Here is a 12849-nt window from a genome sequence, read left to right as displayed (position 1 = left end):
GCTGCTATCGCCGGCTGACCTGATGCTCTTACCATGCTATCGCCCGCTTACCTGATGCTCTCGCCCTGCTGTTTCAAAAGCACCGCTGTGGATGACTTTCTTATGTTCTGTAGCTGTAAAAGCTAGGTGAAACTCTTACTAAATAGAACACAGTACTTAGGACACCCTAACTTGGTGTTCCCAGACCACTAATGACTTTCATTTGTTGCCTCTGAGGTGAGAAGTGCATTTTTCTGTACCTCAAGCTGAAATCCTCCTGCTCCTGCCTCCCAAGTGCTGTGGTCACCCAGATGACAGCTAAACTTTAAACTATGAATTAAAGGGCAAGGTGATCTTGTTGGAAAATACAGTATTCCAGACTGGATGGCAGGAGCTTGTGTTAAGATTCCAAATAGGCAAGAGCTTTGCAAATTGGAGGAAATCAAAGATTGGAGACCAGCTGGGTTCCATGTAGAGCACGTTCTAGATCTTAGGGTTACATGGTGAGTGTACTAAAGTCTCTTGTCTCCAAGAACTCATTGTGGGAAGAAGACACAAGGAAAAATGGTCCACACATTGGCTCTTGGCTATTTTTTTTTCTAATTGTCGTGCCTCATTTCTGCTTTATTGTCCATGGCTCCTTAGACAGCTCCAGGCTTCTCAGGGCCAAGTTCACTCGGCCCCATGTCTACACTGGCTTGGGAGTCACGCCCTGTGCATCACTCACCCCTTCTAGAAATTTCCAGGGAATCCGTGTTGGTTCCTGGTCCCTCCCTCTTCCCAGTTTGACTTCAGAAACTCAAAGGTCAGGAGAATGAACAGGTTGATTAGATACACATCTCACTGGGCAGATAAGTTGTGTCCAAGGGTGCCTAGTTACTGAGCTTGACAGCAATCAGTTATGAATTTATGGCTCAGGGGAGGTGAAAGGCAGAAAGCTAAGAGATCAAGTCGACACAGCTTTTTAATTTTTCCAGGTCACCAAGAGCAGTCTTGATTTGGTAGATGTACCCAGAGTCAGGTCTCCATCTGGCTGACATTAAACTCTCCTAGGTGTCTTCTCCTTCCCCAGATGGGCAGGGGTGGCTGGGTTATACTCAGAGCTGCAGCCTTGGGGACTGAGGGCATTTCTGTGTTTTCTGGGCTTGAGAGGAGAGGGAGCCTTGAGAAAAAGAACAAGGGAACAGAATCTGCCGGAGCAGAGGTCACCAGCCCAGTGATGACACTTTTTCCTGTAGAATCATAAATAACTAATTATTATAAATTGTAATAGGTGTGGCACAATGGGGAGGGTGTGCTTATTTATGTCTTTTTGAATTTGAGGGTTCGTAACGTGGAGGTACTGCACAAGGAGGGGGCTGTTAGCAATGTGCAGGCGGGAGGGGGTATCTAGGTTGTCATGGTGACTGGCAGAGGCGGGGATGTGGCCACTTTTCTACTTCCACAGTGCAAATACCACAGCAGCCCTCCAGGATTGTTGCATTGACCCTTCTCCAAGCTTCTGCCTTTATTCGCTGTAGTCCGAGTACAAATGAGGCTCTGAACACTCTAGGTTATGCAGCCTCATGGCTGTTACTTCCAGTGGCTTCCCCAAGCTCTCAGGGAAAGCCAGTCTTTACAATCACCTGCACATCAGGCCCTAGAATGCTCAGTGTACTCTCCCCCACTCCTTATTTCCAGTTTCCTGCCTTACATCCTCCCCCCGTTCTCTTCCCCTTATGCTGTGTGTTCTGGGCATAGCAGCCTCCGCGCTGCCCCTTAAATGTAGGAGCCGTACGCCTCAGCACTTCTGCATGCTCTCTCCTTTCTGTCTGCTGAGCTCTTCCTGCAGCCGCCTCTGGCTTGTGCTTCCCTTCCTCTAGGCCTCTGGTGACATATAATCTCAAGACAGTCTTTACTAAGCATCTTTTAAGATCTGCAAACCTCCCTGTTTCCATGTTGTGGCCCCTTCTGAAGCTCCTACGCCCTTGTTGATTTCATCAGATCAGTATATAGTATTTTAATTAATTTATTTTTAAGATTTTTTTTTTCTAATTTACTTTTTACATTCCAAACCCAGTTCCCCCTCCCTCCTCTCCTCCCACTCCCCCCCCTCCCATCTGCTCATCAGAGAGGGTAAGGCCTCCCCTTAGTAGGTCTACTAGGTCTGTCCCATCATCTCGTTGAGACAGGACCAAGGCGCCTCTCCACCCCCACACCCCTGTGTCTAGGCTGGGCAAGGTACCTCTCCATATAGAATGGGCTGCACTAAGTCAGTTTGTGCATTAGAGTTAGATCTTGGACCCACTGCCAGTGGCCTCATACATTGTCCCTGTCACACCATTGTCACCTATATTGAGAGTCTAGTTCAGTCTTTGCAGGAATCAGTGCCCAGCTAGCTCAGTCAGTAGAGCATGAGACTCTTAATTTATTCTTAAAAAAAAAAAAAAAAAAAAAAAAAAAAAAAAAAAAGGTAACAGGCATCGAACACAGGCCAATTCACATACCAGGCAAGTGCTCATCTTACAAGCTCCTCGGTGGATTTTTTTAGCATATATTATTTAAAAGGAAGGAGTTAAGTATGATAGATACAGACAGTATTTGGTTATAGTCACCCCTGTTGCCCCTTTGTTAACTCTCCTTCCTCCCCCTTTCGCATTCATAGTAGCTCCGTTTTAGATCATGACTTCACCCTACACCTCCACCCCCTTTCATACATACGAGAGAAAACACGATGGCCTCAGTGTATTTATGATAGTTAATATTTTATTGTCGACTCAAGTGGATTGTGAGACACCTAGGGGATTAGTGTTGCTAACTTCTGGTGTGTTTATGAGGGCATTTCCAGATCGGATTAGATAAGGCAGCTTTGGCCTAATCAGTGGGTTAGTCCCCCACAGGAGCCATGATATGCTGGTATCACTGAGAAGACCTAAAGGAGGGGATGGGTCACTGGGGGATGTCTGAGGGATGTACCCTACTCTGTACTCCCTCTTCACGTCAGTCACGGTGTGAGCCACGCTGCTCCTCCATGCCCTCCCTGTGTGTGGGTATGAAGCATCGGAAGCTGGACCCAATCAATCCTTCTACCTTTGAAGGTGCTGTGTCAGGGTTTGGGTCATGGCGACGGTAAAGGTGACGAAATCAGTGTTTTCCTTTGTGCGTCTTCCTCTGCCTCCCTGGGGCAGACCTCAAGAACACACAGAGGTTTATTTTTTGTTGTCCCCTGAAGTACCCTCAGCACTTAGGACAGCGGATGTCTCGCACTCAGTAAGTACAGGCAGTTCTCAACTTACCACAGTAAGACCACCTAGTCTTAGTTAAAACAGCAAAACGTACATAGGCTGCAGAGGACACAAAGGAAGGGGCAAGGGCAGCAGAATGGGTACTGCAAAGCAAGGTGAGGGAGCGAGAGAAGGCAGAAAGTTGCTCGTGGGATTCAGTACTCTTGAGTTCTGTGAAGAGAGAAAAGCACCCCGTATATACTTTTAAAAAAATCTTTTAGAAACATCTGCATTGTTTGAAGCAAACAGAATTATTTTTTTTTAAATTAAAATAGAGTTTTAACTTATTTGGTTTTCTAAATCAACCTGTTTGATTTGATTTAGACAAAGAGGTTTGGTGAGAATCAGTGTTGACTTGGTGGGAATGAGGAAGAGTGTGTGGTTGACCGGAGGTCCCTGGGGAGATCGCCCTTTGTCTCTGGCCACCTCATTACGCTTCATTAGTTTCTGCAGTTAGCTGAAGGATTGATAACCAGTCAGTCCATTCCACTTACAGCTTCCACGTTTATATCCCTAAAGCAACAGAACAGGCCATATGGCGTTGTATGATCCCACTACCATCTCAGGGTCATTTGGGTTCTGTGCTCCCAACCAGGAACACTCATGGAGCACTTTCTTACTGGGATATGTTTGCATCAGTACCAAATGCTGTACTAGGATGTGTTTGCATCAGCACCAAAGTCCGTATTGGCTTCCAAAACTGTGCTTCCTCGCCTGATGTGTTGTATGGAAGAATATTTTTATTACTTTTTTGTTTCATAATGGTATGCAAAACAATGCCAATATTGAGAGGCAATAGCCCCATTTGCAGAGTCCTATGATTCTTTTAATGGCTTTTAAAAGCCTGATCTATGTTCAAAATGTTTCACTTTATGAGGGGACACTGGGGTTGGGATGCCTGAGATAAGAGTTGCTTGTCTTTTGAACTTCCCCATGCTTTGGCTCTGTTGCTGGCCCACCCGAGCTCAGCACTTAGTGAATAAGTTCCCAGTGAGACTACCGCTCTCCCCCTGACACACACAACCTGTGTGGGCTCCACTCAGGAGCCTTGCTGAGATCTGATCATCCACATATGGCAAACGACCGAGACCAAGTCAGACATCCCCACAAAACTCTTTCCATGCTTCAGATGGCTTGTGTATTCCCACATGCTCTTTCAATGGAGGAAGTTGCCAATATCAGCATGCAGAGCAATAACTGATAAATGATTAATAGAACAGGAAGCAATAAATTACCTGCTGATGTCACTGCCAAATGTTGCAGTGAGGAGTGGACTCACCCCTGTCCACTGTAACAAAGGCTTCCTGTTGCTTCCGTACTGTTGAGACTTTGAGAGCCAATGCTGGAAACAACAAATGGGTAGAATATTCGGACACGTGATTTATTTTACTCCTCAGAACTTACTTATTAAAGTCCTCTTTTAATTCTATTAAGTTGGTCTTCACCTTGAAAGGAGTAAGTTGATGGTTCTCAGATTTTACTTTGGGTGCATGGTAAGTGGCTAGAAACATGAAACCCTTCAGAGTCATTGGTGAGTGAAGAAGGGTGAGGTGTCTAACCTGCTGGGTAACCAGGAAAGCCAGACAGACAGCTGACTAGACAGGCACACACTTGGACAAAAGGGGTTGTACAAGAGAATGGTCAGAACCAGACCACTTTTCCTTCTAGCAAATATGAATACACGGACAGGGCTTCTTTCTTTCTAAATATTTTTCTCCCCATTTTTCATGTGTGTGACTGAGTGATGATGTCCGTGTGTGCATATGCATTCTCTCTGTGTCTCTTGTTTTTTTTTTTTTTTTATTTTTTAGGCAAAGTTTATTTGTGTAGCTCTGGTTGTCCTGGAACTTGTTCTGTAGACCAGGCTGGTCTTGAACTCACAGAGATCCGCCTGCCTCTGCCTCCCAAGTGCTGGGATTACAAGTGTGCACCATCACCACTTGGCATTCTTGCATATGTGTGTGTGCACGTGAGTGTGCGTGTGTGTCTATGTGTGTGTGTCTCTATGTGTGTGTGTGTGTTTGTGTGTGTGTGTCTCTATGTGTGTGTCTCTGTGTGTGTGTCTCTGTGTGTGTGTGTCTGTGTGTGTGTCTCTGTGTGTGTGTGTGCATGTGTGTGTGCGTGTGTGTCTATGTGTGTGCGTGCGTGTGTGTCTCTCTGTGTGTATGTGTTTGTGTGTGTGTGTGTCTGTGTGTGTGTCTCTGTGTGTGTGTGCGTGTGTGTCTATGTGTGTGTGTCTCTATGTGTGTGTCTCTGTGTGTGTGTCTGTGTGTGTGTCTGTGTGTGTGTCTCTGTGTGTGTGTCTGTGTGTGTGTGTGTGTGTCTGTGTGTGTGTCTATGTGTGTGTCTCTGTGTGTGTGTGTCTGTGTATGTGTGTCTCTGTGTGTGTGTGTCTGTGTGTGTGTGTGTCTGTGTGTGTGTGTCTGTGTGTGTGTGTCTCTGTGTGTGTGTGTCTGTGTGTGTGTGTGTCTGTGTGTGTGTCTGTGTGTGTGTGTCTCTGTGTGTGTGTGTGTGTCTGTGTGTGTGTGTGTCTGTGTGTGTCTGTGTGTGTGTGTCTCTGTGTGTGTGTCTCTGTGTGTGTGTCTGTGTATGTGTGTCTCTGTGTGTGTGTCTCTCTGTGTGTGTGTGTCTGTGTGTGTGTGTGTCTGTGTGTGTGTGTCTATGTGTGTGTCTCTGTGTGTGTGTGTCTGTGTATGTGTGTCTCTGTGTGTGTGTGTCTCTGTGTGTGTGTGTGTTTGTGTGTGTGTGTCTGTGTGTGTGTCTGTGTGTGTGTGTGTCTCTGTGTGTGTGTCTCTGTGTGTGTGTGTCTGCGTGTGTGTCTCTGTGTGTGTGTCTCTGTGTGTGTGTCTCTGTGTGTGTGTGTCTACGTGTGTGTCTCTGTGTGTGTGTGTGTGCGTGTGTGTCTATGTGTGTGTGTGTCTGTGTGTGTGCGTGCACGCGCGCGCACGCACGCAGAGGTCCAAGTATGATGTAAGGAACCATCCTCCATAGCTCTCACCTTTCTCACTGAGGCCAGGTCTCTCAGTCAAACCCTGAGCTTGCTGACAAGGCTAGTCTTGTTAGCTTTCTCTAGGGATCCCTGTCTTCATCCTCTCAAGCCGGAATTATAAACTGGCCGCAATACCCACATGTCATTTAAGTAGCTTCTAGGGATCCTAGCTCCAGTCCTCACATTGTTCTGGCGAGGGCTTCAATCACTGAGTCATCTACCCAGCCCACTTAAAGTTTTTTATGGTGTATGTTTAAAGTATTACAGGGAGAGGATTATTGCAGTAAGCAAACTAACACTTCCATCGTCTCACACAATCACACATTTGTGTGCCATTAGAACTCTTAAACTCAACTCCAGAGGGCGAAACAATCGCATTTGCTTCGGTTCTTGAGTTGAGTGTCCATGAGATCTCTAGGTTTATTCATTCTACATAACTACAACTTTGTAACCTTTGACCTACATCTCTCATCTCTTTGTTATCTTCAACTTAATAACTAGGCTTCTGGTTTCTGTTTATGTGTATTGGATTGCTTTGTAGGATTTTATAAGTAAGAGGACAGGAGCTTGCTTGGATAGTCAGAGCCCATGGCAGTGGGTGCAGGGCAGCCAGTGGCATAGAAATGGATGAATCCCCCAGCTCACTCCAAGTTAGGCAAGAGAGCATGTTTAAAAACACTAAGATGAAGATCAACTGAGGAAGACATAGTGACATCTGTTCTACATCACAGACACAGACATACAGACATACACACAGAAACGCACACACAGATACACACACACACAGATACACAGAGAGAGACACACACACAGAAGCACACACAGAAACACACACACACAGACACACACATACAGAGACACACACACAGATACACACACACACAGATACACAGAGACACTCACACAGAAGCACACACAGAAACACACACACACACACACAGACACACACACACAGAGACACACACACAGAGACACACACACACAGATACACAGAGACACACACACAGAAGCACACACACAGATACACACACAGAGAGAGACACACACACAGAGACACACACACAGATACACAGATACACAGAGACACACATACAGAAGCACACACAGACACACACACATACAGAGACACACACACACACATAGAGACACACACACACATACAGACACACACACAGACACATACACAAACACACACACATAGAGACACACACACACACACATAGAGACACACACGCACACACAGACACACACAAGCACACACACATAGAGACACACACTCACACACACACAAACACACACACACATAGAGACACACGCACACACAGACACACAAGCACACACAGACACACACACGCACACGAGTGAGATCATGCTTCTCTTCCCATGTCTGGTTTATTTCACATAGACAAATCTTTGCTTCCATGCTCTGGTGTCTAAGAGAGGGGAACAACCTCAGCACTTGCGCTGGCGGTATATTAATGTGAAGAAATTTGCATCCACACACGTAAATTTATAAGTATCTATAATGCAGCACCATTCAAACATAAAAAACAAAGAAGGGCCCCTTGTCATTCACAGCACCATCGCGAACCTCTGGCCCTTCCCATACCACACTTTTGTAGTTTGTTGACTCAGCTCCTTCACAGACGGATTATGGTGGCAAGATTAATTAGAAATGAACTGTACAACAAAGACTGTTAAAAGAAATAGCTTTGATTGAAGTGATATGTTAAAACCTCCTTGTAAAAATTCAAGTGTTCAGCATAAGCCTGAGACCAGCCCTCAGCATCAGCACCAGAAAATTCCAGATGCCTGATTTTAGATGTGACACGCACTTGCTGGGTGTTTAACCTGAGGCCATACCACACGTCCAGAGGTAGGGTGCCCTGGGATACTTAGTGGGAAGGCCAGGGGGGTGGGGATGCTGATGAAGGCCCGAAGTCAGTGTACCATTGGGTTGGTAAATGTGTGTAAAGGTGGTACAGGCACGTAAAGGTGGCACAGGTGTGTAAAGGAGGTAAAGGCGTGTAAAGGTGTGTAAAGGTGTGTAAAGGAGGTAAAGGTGTGTAAAGGTGTGTAAAGGTGGCACAGGTGTGTAAAGGCATGTAAAGGTGGCACAGGTGTGTAAAGGAGGTAAAGGCGTGTAAAGGAGGTAAAGGCATGTAAAGGCGTGTAAAGGAGGTAAAGGTATGTAAAAGCGGTAAATGTGTGTAAAGGTGGCAAATGCGTGTAAAGGTGTGTAAAGGTGTGTAAAGGAGGTAAAGGTGTGTAAAGGTGTGTAAAGGTATGTAAAAGCGGTAAATGTGTGTAAAGGTGGTAAATGCGTGTAAAGGTGTGTAAAGGTGTGTAAAGGAGGTAAAGGTGTGTAAAGGTGTGGCATTGATCTGAAAGATGGGCTTGATATTCAAAGTTGTCACAGCAACCCGTCTCTGCGTTCCACACACCTTGACAACCTGCTGTCCTATGACTTCCTGCTGATCTGGAAAGAAAAGTCTACCTCCTTCCTTCCCTCTTCTGTGCTGGGTGCTAGAGAATGGCACACATGTAAGCGATGAAGCTGTCACCATCATCAACTGATAACCGCTGAACAGCATCCTTTTATGCAATACGGTGCTGTGGTAGAGTCTGCTCTGTTATGACCCGATGCACACCAGGAAACTCATTTGGGAGGAGAGGGTTGATACCTCAGCACTCAAATTTTGACCAACAGGAGGTTGAGGGGAGGAAAGAACCAATAGACAGACACCTTCCTCCTCCTTTCTCCTCTAGGTAACTGTTTCATCGAGTACAATGACTTCATGCTGCTTTAGAGAGATGTCACACAGGACAGAGAAGCTGACCCTTCCTGAGAATCTAGGGCTTCAGGAACATAACATTCTCTATCTCGTATCCCTCCCCTTGCAGTCCTAAAAGTGTATGCCTCCCCACCCCACCCCGTCCATCATGTTAGCGTGTAAATTTATCCACCTGTTTCCTAGATGACTAGGGATAAGGGACTGGCTTTTAAGTGGTTGGATTTTTTTTTTCTCCTGGGTGCCATAGGATGCCTAACATAATGGGGGTGTGTTCAGAAGTGGGCAGAGTCAGGGAGGAAGAAATCGGGAAGGGCTTCTAGAGCCTTGTGGTAGGCTCTAGAAGGAGAAGTGGACTATAGTCAGTCAGAGCAGGGTGGATAAATGATGAAACAACTCAGGGCTGGAGTGATGGCTCAGTGGTTAAGAGCACTTACTGCTCTTGCGGAGATCCCAGCACCCACATGGTGGATTACAACCATCCATAACTCCAGTTCCAGGGGATCTGATGCTCTCTTCTGGCCTCTAGGGGCACCAGTCATGCATGCAGTGCATACACTTACATGCAGGCAAGACATTCCTACACACAGAAATAAAATTTAAAAACCTTAAACGATGAAACAACACAAAGAAAAGCATCACACTGAAATAGCACACCGCAATTGGGGAGTAAGGCTGCATCTTGGAAAGGTAGTGGTGGAAAAGGGTGTCTTGAAGTCTGACTGTGGCCACACGGGGGCAGACAGAGGTTACTCTGTGCTCTCTGTCAGATGAGCCTTGTGGTGACAAGGGGTGAGAAAGGAGGCAGCTAAACATTTGGTCGGGAGTGGTGGCTCAGGCAGTAAAATGTTTACCTCGCAGCCATGGCAACCCGCCTTTGCTTGTCCAGAGTGCAGGCTTTAAAAAGGTGGGCGTGGTGGGGTGTGCTCGAAAGGCTGGGACAGGAGTGAGCAGAAGATCTGTGGGGCTTTCTTCTGGTAAGCCAGCCCAGCCTACTTGGTGACTTCCAGGTCCCAGAGAGAGATTCTGTCTCAAAAACTAAGATGGGGCGGTACTACAGAGATGGTTCAACAGGGAACAGCATGCTCGTACAGAGAACCCGGGTTTATTATGTAGCCATGGGTGACCTACAACTCGTGATCATTCTTCCTCTACCCTGCTCCCCACCCCCGCAAGTGCTGAGGATACAGAAGTGTGCGGCAAGACAGGCTTATTTTCTGTTTCAACAACAGAAAATATCTTCAGACACTGCCAAATGTGCCCTGGGAACGAAACTGCCACCTGTGAAGAAATATTGGCCTAGAGAATGCCGTGGTATCTTAGTGGGGAACCCATTAGTAATTGTCATCGTGATGGAGTGACATGTCCAGCCAGCTCAGGCATATTTCCCTGGGTACACGCCCACAGTATCTCGTCATTATTTGCTCATAGTGGGCGTGTCTAGTTTCTCATATCAGTAATAAATAGATGGTACCAGCTTGTACCAGCTACTGGGTTTTCATGCAACATGCAGTAAATCTCTAACTTTGGCTTACTTATAAACTCAACAGCCAGCTTCTTATTACTCTAGAATCCAGTGGCCACATTAGGAGCAAGAATCTTTGGCATTTATAGCTTGGCGAGAAACTTTAAGTATCACTGATTATTGTAAATATTTAAGGCAGTATATTTCTTTCTTGACTTGGAGTGTTGCTTAGCTCCGTGTAAGTATGGGAGAGATTCTAAACTAAGTTCATTCTGTCAATTTGAATATTTTCATCAGTTTTTAAAGGAAAGCAAAACCAGTGTGCGTGTGTGTGAGTGTGTGTGCGTGCGTGCGTGTGAGTGTGCACGTGGGTGAGTTTGTGCGTGTGCACGCACATGTGTGTGCGTGCGTGTGTGTGTGTGTGTGTGTACATACAGTCGAATTGCTAAAGGAGACATTTAGCCAAGCTTGGTAGTATGCTTATATTTCTATAATTTCTAACCTGGGCTATGTGAGCCTCTGTCGAAAGTGACAGATTATCTTTAGGTGGGCTTCGGTTCCTAGCCACACTGAACTGAGTCCATCAGTGGCACCATTGTTTGTTTCTTTTAGACACAGCATCTCATTGTGTAGCCCAAGCTTCTTCAAACTCACAGTCCTCCTGGTGCAGCCCTTGAGTTGTGTGCTTATGGGCATGGACCGCCACACTTGGTTATTTAAAATTTTCCGTGCTATTTCCTAGGTAATTCCTGACTGCAGGGAAGTCCTTTGGTACGTGGTTCTGGTCTATCCCAGCAGAAAAGGACTCCTTCTGTGAGTCCTTAATGAGAACATTTATTTCCTTGCTCTAACATCTTGTACCCACTCCTATATTACATGTTATAGCATATTAAACCGAGGACCTGTATTCTCAACCCTGCTCAGCTGTTCTTTAATTGAAGGTAGCGTCATGCCTTGCTCAGCTCTGTGCCCTACATGGGCACATTGAAACTGCTTGGTCCACATTGACTGAAAAACTATAACTACTAATTAAGTTGATGCTTCTTAGCTGAGTTTCATTTCTAGACTCAGGAGTCAGTATTTGCCAGCAGACAAGAATCAATTGTTAATACTCTATTGCTGGCCTGTGAGGCTTGGGGTAACATAGAATTCTTGATATAAAGCTTTTTATTCTCGTCCCCTATTTATAGAATAAGACATTTCCCTTTTTATCCCTAAATATAACAAGTGTGCTTCTTTTACACTTGGAAATTAATCATATCTTTCTCATTCATCTTACTGATGGTGTCCATGAAATGGCCTTGAGCCTTGGTCTCGTCCCATCATGGGTCGGAATTATCTGCCGGAAGGAGTCACATAGACTCCTTAGGTTTAGAAATGTGAGGTCCTGTCACTGAGGAGTCACACTTGGAGCCCTCTGAGTTATTCTTCCTTCCACGTATCCATGGAAACCGTCCTTGTTCAACCCTGGCAAGCCCTGATGTTCCTGAGGTCTTGCCCTGTGGTACTGATGTCTCAGAACACAGATAGCAAAGGCTGTCACTCAGGTTCAGCCTCATTCTTTATCTCCTGTGCAGAAAATAGGTCTTGGTTCAGACCAAACCCAGGCCATTATTGGGGTTTGATCATGACCACACATGATTGTTTTCAGATACAAGGAAATCTGCTGTTGCATTTTCTGGGGCCAGCGTGACTTTCCTTGCGCCCCCCTCCCAGGGCAAGGTGTACATAAGTATTATGAGTTTGTGTGTGATTTTACTAACTGAAAGAAAGACTAGATCTGGCCTCTTTCTGTTAAAATGCGCTCTCTCCTCGGGGTAGTGACCTCTGCTGAGAAGTTTTGGGAAGCCCCGAAGGGTTCAAGCTCTTTCCTGCCTCCTCTCAAGATCTGGCATGGGAGTTAAGTGAATTCTGAAAGCCCCTTACTAGGCAAGCCCAGCTTTAAACACGACTAACTGGCCTGGCCCCACACACCTTTAACCTCAGCACTCGGGAGGCAGAGACAAGCAGATCTCTGAGATTGAGGCCAGCCTGGTCTACAAGAGCTAGTTCCAGGACAGCCAGGACTATACAGGGAAATCCAGTCTCTAAAAACAAACAAACAAACAAACAAAACAAAACAAAAAACCCAAAACAAAAAAATTCTATTTCATATTCAAAAGTTGAACCTTGGATTTCTTTATAACAATTCACATTTTCTCAAAGGCAATATAGGTGTCTCTGGGCTTTTAAATTAATTTTAACTGATTTTTTTTTGCTCCCTTGAGCATATTTTTAAAAGGTATATGATTCAAAAGACTTCCTATACTGGAAAAAAGTGAAAAATAATAAAAATTAATGCGTGCTATGGTTGTGTAATTT

The sequence above is a fragment of the Phodopus roborovskii genome, unplaced genomic scaffold (genome assembly GCF_943737965.1).
Source record: "Phodopus roborovskii unplaced genomic scaffold, PHOROB, whole genome shotgun sequence".
In the NCBI taxonomy this organism is placed as follows: Eukaryota; Metazoa; Chordata; class Mammalia; order Rodentia; family Cricetidae; genus Phodopus; species Phodopus roborovskii.
Note: the sequence above shows the minus strand (reverse complement) of the source record.